Source organism: Dermacentor silvarum, chromosome 8, assembly GCF_013339745.2.
Source record: "Dermacentor silvarum isolate Dsil-2018 chromosome 8, BIME_Dsil_1.4, whole genome shotgun sequence".
NCBI lineage: Eukaryota > Metazoa > Arthropoda > Arachnida > Ixodida > Ixodidae > Dermacentor > Dermacentor silvarum.
The window spans coordinates 94502658-94511812 of record NC_051161.1 but is presented as its reverse complement, the minus strand read 5'-3'; the positions used below and the strand labels follow the sequence as shown (position 1 = coordinate 94511812).

Below are 9155 nucleotides of genomic sequence, written 5' to 3'. Positions count from 1 at the left end.
TGGCGGAGGCCCTTCGTCAGTTCGATGTACAGCAACCGCACCTCCATCGGTTGCTGTGTTTAGTTTTCCGGATAGGGGCTCACGGACCGGCCCCGGGCTTGATCAGGATGTCTGGGTCTCCGCTGCGTTCCGGCGATGTAGTCGGCGATGGCACGTGACCACTCGCCAAGCTGTAGACGTGGCGCTTCACGGCGAACCCTCGCAGGCCCATCTCGTGGTATGGGCATCGGCGGTAGGCGTGGTGTGCTTCTCCGCAGTTCTAGCAGAGCGGACGGTGGTCGGGTGCGCGTCAAACATCGATCTCCCTTGGGTAGTTGAGCTGAGTGACGGGTGGGCGAGCTGGAGGCGGCGGCGGACGATGGAACTGCGGCGTTGCGGGGCCTTGGCGCTGGCGCGGAGAGGTACTTTGACGGCGGCATAGGCCATCGCTTCAGTCTGGGCCGGTGGCGATTCCGGCTGCCCTTCAGGAACTCCCAATGACCGCTGGATTTCTTCTCGCACGATGTCAGCCATCGAGGCAACCTGAGGCTGCGATCTTGGCACCATCCTTGGAAGCTCCTCTCGCTCTAACGCTCTGATGGTCTTGCGCAGGTCGTCGGTGCCCAGTGGTTGAACTTCCGCGTAGTGCCAGGCGAGCGTGCGGCGGTTAAACTGCCTGTTCCGTATTACGATTGTTTTGTCGATGTTGGTGACCTCACGAATGACGTCTTCGACGGTCTTCGGTGCGCTTCGAATCATTGCGGCGAAAAGTTCTCGCTTCACACCGCGCATGAGGAGACGAACTTTCTTTTCCACGGACATTTCCGGGTCAGTGTGGCGGAAAAGACGGGTCGTTTCGTCCGTAAAATGGCAACGTTCAGGTTAGGTAGTTGCACTCGGGCTTCTAGGAGAACTTCAGCTCTTTCTTTTCGGACAACGCTCGCGAAGGTGCTAAGGAAGTTACTATGGAACAGCTCCTACGTTGTAAGGGTGGACCCCCGGTTCTCGAACCAAGTCCTCGCGGCTTCTTCCAAGGCTAAGTGCACTTGGCGCCGCTTGTCCTCAGAGGTGGAGTTAGTGAAGGTTGAGATCCTTTCCAATGTCTCGAGCCAGGTTTCCGGGTCATCCGACGAAGCTCCACGGAACGTAGGTGGCTCCCTGGGCTGCTTCAGTGTGATGGCTGCAAGGGATGCTGCGTCCGTCATCGTGGCAGCTGACATGCCCACAATCTTCTTGGTGGGCTAAGGTAGAAATCCGCGCTCCGGCGGCAATTGTAGGCGGCGGCTTGCCCGCTGGCCCTTGCCGACGTTCGTGGGTTCTCGCAGTTCGGGCTTGGATAACGCTTTTGCGGGGGTGTTCGGTACATGAACGCACTAGCACCTGCACCAGATGTCACGTAGTAGTGACGGTGAAGAAAACACTCGCAAAATTGTGATCGAGACTAACTTCTTATTGAGCAAACCTGTGCCCACAAAGACAAGTTACACTCGAAGCACAACGATAGCACCGAACACAGTCGGCGATCGTCGAAATCTGATCAGGGGGTCAAGCGCGTCGGCTTTTATACATTATTCATCGAAGGTTGCAGAGTAATCGCTGGTACCCGCTTGTCTTCTAGAAAGTACTACACAATTCGCGTCGCGCATACATGCAGTCATAGTGCACAAGGCTTGGTAACAGCAGACAGCCGAAAGAACCACCTATGGCATTTGAGAAACTTCCGATACATGCAGGCGCATCCTGCGCTGCACATGTTTCACCGTGGAAGATTTCTTCGACGGTGAAACGCGGTCACCGGAGAAAGATAAACAAGTACACGTATCAATATCGATAACTCGCAAAGATAACAATGGGAGCCGCACAGTATGCAACATCGGCCTGGATGGTAAAAAGAGACTTCTTACCCAACTTAGACAGGCTGGTCTACATACAAGCAGAGCACCACAGCAAAGAGTCATAAGATCAAGACAGGGATAACAAATGTGAATTGAAATGAGTCATGGAAGCAAGATCATGCCCCAAATATTGATCTCAAAGCCACCTTCGGAAACAATCTGCAGCCTAAAAATACTTCCTCTACCAAAAAACATGAACACCCAAACATACCCATGTAGATGGCAGGCTCGTGCCAGCTACATAACCAAACAAACGAGCAGAACCACACTATACTATACTACAATATACTATAGAGAGACGGCTCGCCGAGACGGATTTCAAACTGCCACATAAAGTTGGGCTCGCAGACTGCAGCACAAGCGATAGGAATAGCAAACGCCGTCAAAGATACAACGCTTGGAACCGTCGACTTATTAACAGAGGAGCTGTTTAAGGCCGAGGATGAACCGTGCCGAGCGTTGATCAGTTTTGCGATACGCGCGCCAGCCATTGGCACCACAGGTGGTCGGAGACTGGCGAGGATGAAAGAGGGAGAGCGAGCGCCGAGTGACAGGTGGGCGGAGCCAAGGAGAGAGAGACGGCAGTGTAGCGGCGGCGCGAAGTTGTGTGTAGGCTCCCTAGGCGCGACACTTTCCAGGGAGAGAAAGCGATGGGGGGGGGGGGGGGGGGGGGGGGGGGTTATACCGAGCAGTATAAAAGCGTGCACTGACGGTGCAGAGCATTCTGACATTCGGCGACGAGTATAGCGAGTACGCAGCAGCAACTGTCTCGGAAGAAGAAGTGGCGCGGCAGGAAAGACGACGGGAAGCTGCTCGAGCACGGGCCACACGACGACATGTCGACCCAGAGTTCGGAGCAAGGGAAGTGGAGGCTAAGCGATGGCGATGAGCCCGGGTTTCGAGTGTGGGAGGCGGCGTCTCGGCAACGGTACGGCGAGACTCATCGGGAAATAAAAGCCAAGTAGAAGCCACCAGCTCCGCTGTTTCTTCAGTCTTCGCGAAGTTAATTCAGTGAAGCTGCGCTGATTTTTTGATTAGAACAGACAGCGAAGTGGCATGCAGAGCGTACGGAACGGGGGACATACCGACGTACGTCCACGAAATATTGATGGCACACAAAGTCAAGCATACTAGATAATTAAGTATTCCTGCATTGGGTTCCAAGCCACATAGGCAGACAGGGGATTGAAAGAGCACATGCTCTTTCCCGCGCCACGATTCTGGGCCCTGCGCTTAAGTTAGACGACCCATTTACGCCAAGGGAACTGAAATAATAAAATAAACGAAATAGACAGCTAAAATGAAGATAATTGCACGCAGAGCAGAATACGCTACAGGCGCCACCAATGACGCTAACTAGAAAGTGTGTCATATGAAGACATGCACAAACTCAATGCCGACATGACATAACATGCATTACGTATATGGTAAAGGAGTAGATGTATACGACAAATGTGGGGGGTACCCGGACATTCAGCATACGTTTTGAGTTTGCCGATATGCTAAATGTAAATAACGGAAATATTTAAGGCGCCGAAAATTAAACGAAGGACCCTCGAGAAGTGGCGGGCCGACACCTGGGCGACCATCGTTAGGCCAATTGTCGAACTCGTTACAATACTCAAACTTACAGAGGCAGCTGCCGATTACGCGGACCAACTTCATCAGGCGATTACCATAGGACTTATGAAATCGTTTCAAAACCTCGTTCACAAGTACAAATTATTAATATTATTATCATTATTATTATTGGTATTGTTATTATGAAAGCGGGACGCACATAATCTCTAAGAAAGAACGCAAACGGACACGCGCTGGTTTTGGCGCCGTTATTCTCGATTTCCGCTCCATGTTAGTGAAAAAGCTAGCAGTAAACTTCAAAGCTCTGAAAAGTAGGATCAAAATTTTTAACGCACAAGGCTTCTCCGTCGTAAAATGTGGTTTTGTGTATTTTTGCAATATAGTTTAACGGTCAGTAAGTGACGCGATTGTCTCTTCGCAGCCAGTGCCACATTGAGGGCCTTTTGAAATGGGCCGTCGTCCCGATTGGCTAGCGTTCATACTTACCTGATGTCGGGCTTTTGATGATCATTTAGGTTGCGGCTCCGTGCCGAGGCTAACCACTGCACTGCGTTTGACTGAAGCGCGCCACTACCCCAAACCGGGGCAGATGGGGCATGTAATTTTTGGTAGTAGGGCTGGGCGTCCGCGCCAGCTCCTCCATGTTTAAATCCAAAATAATAACTGCATACTGCCTTCAGGTACCTGGTGACCACTTGCGAAGTGCAAAGTCCCTGCGCACATTAAATGCAGTGCACGTGACCATGCACTAACTCCCGGCGGTGGACAGGGAGGCTAGTTTCGGCATTGCCCATAAAGCGTCGCTATGACACCGGCAGCCAAAGGAAAATTCAGCAACTTTTGCATATGTGGATCTATCTTTTCAAGTTACATAGCAATAAAGTAAAGTGAGCAATTATGTCTAGAAATAAGATGTGTTTTGGCTATTTTCTTTTCACAGCGAAAGCTGTATATAAGGCTAGGCGAAACGAAAAACCGTTCGTCCTATGTTTCGCTAAACGTCTCCATTGGCTGCGCCGTCAGTTACGTCCTTCTCTACGTCGCACCCAAGCGCGCGCGCCATTGGCAGCGCCGTTAGTGACGTCGTTATGGTGCATCCAGACGAAGGACCGAATCCGGATTTGCTTGGGCCGGACGGCGCGTCACGTGACCTCACATCAGCGATTTGCCTCGTCCGCGCCTCGTCCGGGAGCCGCGCGGACGGATAACGCCAAGCCGTTTTTCACATCCGGATTCTGGCGGGGTAAAGCCGCAGCTTTAACTTTTAAACACGCAGTGTCTGGCAACCAGTACACGTCTCTCTTGCTCGAGGACAGCCGCATTGCAGTCAGCATCAGTACTTTGTTTGCTGGCGCCTGGTTTCACTGCTTCAAAGCTCCTGGTTTCGTTCGCTCCTATGAACAATGAATTTGTGCGATGATGCCGCCTTTTATTTCAACCACATCGTGGAAAAGTTTCCCGCTTTGTGGGACCTCAGCCGTGCAGATTATACGGACACCATCACAATCAGGGAATAGTGACTCTCCTGCAAAGAAAAAAAAATCTCAGTCAACTGCTCGCTAGCAGACTACAAAAAAGTAGGACGTGTACAAGTACATCTGATATCAGATAGAGCAGTAAATGAATAGAGTATCAGCGAAAACCGATCACACTCAGTGGTGTAGTTAAGTATAAACAGATCAATATTATCTCATGCATGTTTATGCAGAAAGTCGGTGCCGACAGCACGGCCATACAAAACTTGTGCGCACTCGTGATACCCCTTCCACGTGAACCCTCTGGATCTGCGTTGAATATTTCGGGCACGATTGAGCTTGTACACTACCACACGAACGCACTTAAAAACACTTTTGTAGCGGCCTTCGATCAGCACCAAGCTCAGTTTTCAACCTATACATTTACCACGGCGATCTCTGTAATAATTTGGAAACGTGTGATACTTACCTGAAGCAAGTTATCGCAGTGTGACCTGCAGCACGGTGTAAGAGTATATTTCTTACACCGTGGTTTCCGCTGATATAGAACGGCGCATAACGGTATCCTCCCTTTGTATGCGGGGCCCCACGCCGACAGCAGTTGCAGAAACTTCTCTCTGCTTACACGAAGCAGCCTCCGGTATTCGTCGAGGTCACTCTTCAGGAGCTCTTCGTAGAACAGGTTTTAGACCCCCTATTATTTCCTTCCTATCCAGTCTTTCCGCCAACAACGCCGTTCTCGTGTAAACAAATCAAAGTCCTCGTCAATCTCGAACCGAACAACAGCCATCGCGGCCAAACGTCACTTTTTGCTGGCCGCCATTTTGTAGGAAGAAACTCTCAAACCAGTCTGCTGCTAGCCAGCGCAGAGGCTGCGGTCGAGAGTAATCCGGCTCGGTGGCGCTGTCGTCTGCTAGGGCTTCGTCCGCCGTGTGGATGCGCCTGCAGCCGGACGGTCCGTGGCATAGTCGTCCGCGTCCACTAAAAATCCGGATTCGGTTCTTCGTCTGGATGCACCATTAGCGAACGCGTTCGCGCCATTGCCACGTTGACGCTGCTCTGCCCGCAACGCCGTCTCCTCGGCTCGCCGTTGTCGCATGCGTTCGATATCTCGAGTTAGCTCGGCGTCGTGGTTAGCAGCATCCGGCCGCCATTGGCGCTTGCGTTCGAGTACAAACACAAACACGTAACCAATAATTGAGAAACGCTTAGATACGCCGTCAGGATTCATCATCATCATCATCATCAGCCTATATTTATGTCCACTGCAGGACGAAGGCCTCTCCCTGCGATCTCCAATTACCCCTGTCTTGCGCTAGCGTATTCCAACTTGCGCCTGCGAATTTCCTAACCTCATCATCCCACCTGACTTTCTGCCGTCCTCGACTGCGCTTCTCTTCTCCTGGTATCCATTCTGTAACCCTAATGGTCCACCGGTTATCTATCCTACGCATTACATGGCCTGCCCAGCTCCATTTCTTCCGCTTAATGTCAACTAGAATATCGTCTACCCCCGTTTGTTCTCTGATCCACACCGCTCTCTTCCTGTCTCTTAACGTTACTCCTAAGATTTTTCGTTCCATTGCTCTTTGTGCGGTCCTTAACTTGTTCTCGAGCTTCTTTGTTAACCTCCAAGTTTCTGCCCCGTATGTTAGCACCGGTAGAATGCAATGATTGTACACTTTTCTTTTCAACGACAGTGGTAAGCTCCCAGTCAGGATTTGGCAATGCCTGCCGTATGCACTCCAACCTAATTTTATTCTTCTGTAAATTTCTTTCTCATGATCAGGGTCCCCTGTGAGTAATTGACCTAGATAAACATATTCCTTTACAGATTCTAGAGGCTGACTGGCGATTCTGAATTCTTGTTCGCTTGCCAGGCTATTGAACATTATCTTTGTCTTCTGCATATTCATCTTCAACCCAATTCTTGCACTTTCTCGATGAAGGTCCTCAATCATTTGTTGTAATTCCTCTCCATTGTTGCTCAATAGGACAATGTCATCTGCAAACCGAAGGTTGTTGAGATATTCGCCATCGATCCTCACTCCTAATTCTTCCCAGTCTAAGAGCTTGAATACTTCTTCTAAGCATGCAGTGAATAGCATTGGAGAGATTGTGTCTCCTTGCCTGACCCCTTTCTTGATAGGTATCTTTCTACTTTTCTTGTGGAGAACCAAGGTAGCTGTGGAATCCTTGTAGATATTTGCCAAGATATTCACGTATGCCTCCTCCACTCCTTGATTACGCAATGCCTCTATGACTGCTGATATCTCTACTGAATCGAATGCCTTTTCATAATCTATGAAAGCCATATAGAGAGGTTGATTGTACTCCGCAGATTTCTCGATTACCTGATTGATGGCATGGATATGGTCCATCGTAGAATATCCCTTCCTGAAGCCAGCCTGTTCTCTTGGTTGACTGAAGTCAAGTGTTGTCCTGATTCTATTGGAAATTATCTTGGTGAATATTTTATACAATACTGAAAGCAAGCTAATGGGTCTGTAATTCTTCAATTCTTTAACGTCTCCCTTCTTATGGATAAGTAAAATGTTGGCGTTCTTCCAGCTCTCTGGTACACTTGAAGTTGTGAGGCATTTCGTATAAAGGGCCGCAAGCTTTTCAAGCATGATATCTCCTCCATCTTTGATTAAATCTACTGTTATTCCATCTTCTCCAGGCGCTTTTCCCCTGGTCATGTCTTTCAAGGCCCTTCTAACTTCATCGCTAGTTATAGAAGGAGCTTCTGTATCCGGTTCATCACTATTTCGTATGGAAGAAGCTTGGTTGTTTTGGCTACTGTACAGGTCACTATAGAATTCTTCTGCTGCTTTTACTATGTCATCGAAATTGCTGATGATTTTACTATGCTTATCTTTCAGTGCATACATCTTGCCTTGTCCTATGCCTAGTTTTCTTCTTACTGATTTCATGCTGCGTCCATATTTTACGGCTTCCTCAATTTTTCCCACGTTATAATTTCGAATATCCCTTACTTTCTTCTTGTTGATCACTTTTGACAGTTCAGCGAATTCTATCTGATCTCTTGAGTTGGACACTTTCATGTTTTGTCGTTTCTTTATTAGGTCCTTTGTTTCTTGGGAGAGCTTCCCTACAGGTTGCTTTGGTGCTTTACCTCCCACATCAATTGCTGCTTCTGAGATCAGCCTAGTTACGGTTTCGTTCATTATCTCTATGTTATCTTCATCTTCCTGTTCTAAAGCTGCATATTTGTTTGCGAGCACCAACCTGAATTGGTCTGCTTTTACCCTTACTGCCTCTAGGTTGGCCTGTTTCCTCTTGACTAATTTCACTCTCTCTCTCTTCAAATTGAGAGAAATCCTAGACCTCACTAACCTATGGTCATTGCACTTAACCTTACCTAACACTTCTACATCCTGCACTATGCTTGGATCGGCAGAGAGTATGAAATCTATTTCATTCCTTGTTTCTCCATTAGGGCTTTTCCAGGTCCACTTCCTGTTGCTGCGCTTCCTGAAGAAGGTATTCATTATTCGGAGCCTATTCCTTTCCGCGAATTCTACTAACATCTCTCCTCTTGTATTCCTAGAATCGATGCCGTAGTTGCCAATGGCTTGCTCACCAAACTGCTTTTTCCCCACTTTTGCATTGAAGTCGCCCATGACTAAAGTATACTGAGTTTGCACCTTTCTCATTGCTAGTTCCACATCTTCATAAAACTGTTCAATTTCTTCATCATCGTGACTAGAGGTTGGTGCATAGGCTTGTACTACCTTCATTTTGTACCTCCTATTCAGCTTTATTACGACGACTGCTACCCTTTCATTAATGCTGTAGAATTCGTCAATGTTGCCCGCTACGTTGTTAGGCACTAGAAATCCTACCCCGGATTCTTTCTTATCTGGAAGACCTCTGTAGCAGAGGACGTGGCCGTTAGTCAGTACTGTGTAAGGCTCACCAGTTCTTCTAACCTCACTAAGGCCAATAATATCCCAGGAAATGCCTGATAATTCTTCAAATAGTCCTGCTAAGCTAGCCTCACTCGAGAGGGTGCGCGTGTTGAACGTTGCCAGGTTCAGTTTCCATTGGCGGCCTGCCTTGACCCAGAGATTCTTAGCACCCTCTGCCGCGTAGCAGGTCTGACCGCCGCCTTGGTCAGGTGCTCCGCAGCCACTGGGAACTGAGGGCCATGGGTTAATTGTCGGAGTCATGAGGGAGGTAGTGGCCGAATACTGCACCA

At 48.9% G+C, this 9155-nt stretch overlaps 1 non-coding gene across 1 annotated transcript; it reads left to right on the top strand.

The window, feature by feature from the left end:
• The first annotated feature begins 3933 nt into the window (after positions 1-3933).
• Positions 3934-4095, top strand: LOC119462953 (U1 spliceosomal RNA). Its single transcript, XR_005194310.1, has one exon. It is a non-coding gene; the product is annotated as a U1 spliceosomal RNA (small nuclear RNA).
• The last annotated feature ends 5060 nt before the right edge of the window (positions 4096-9155 follow it).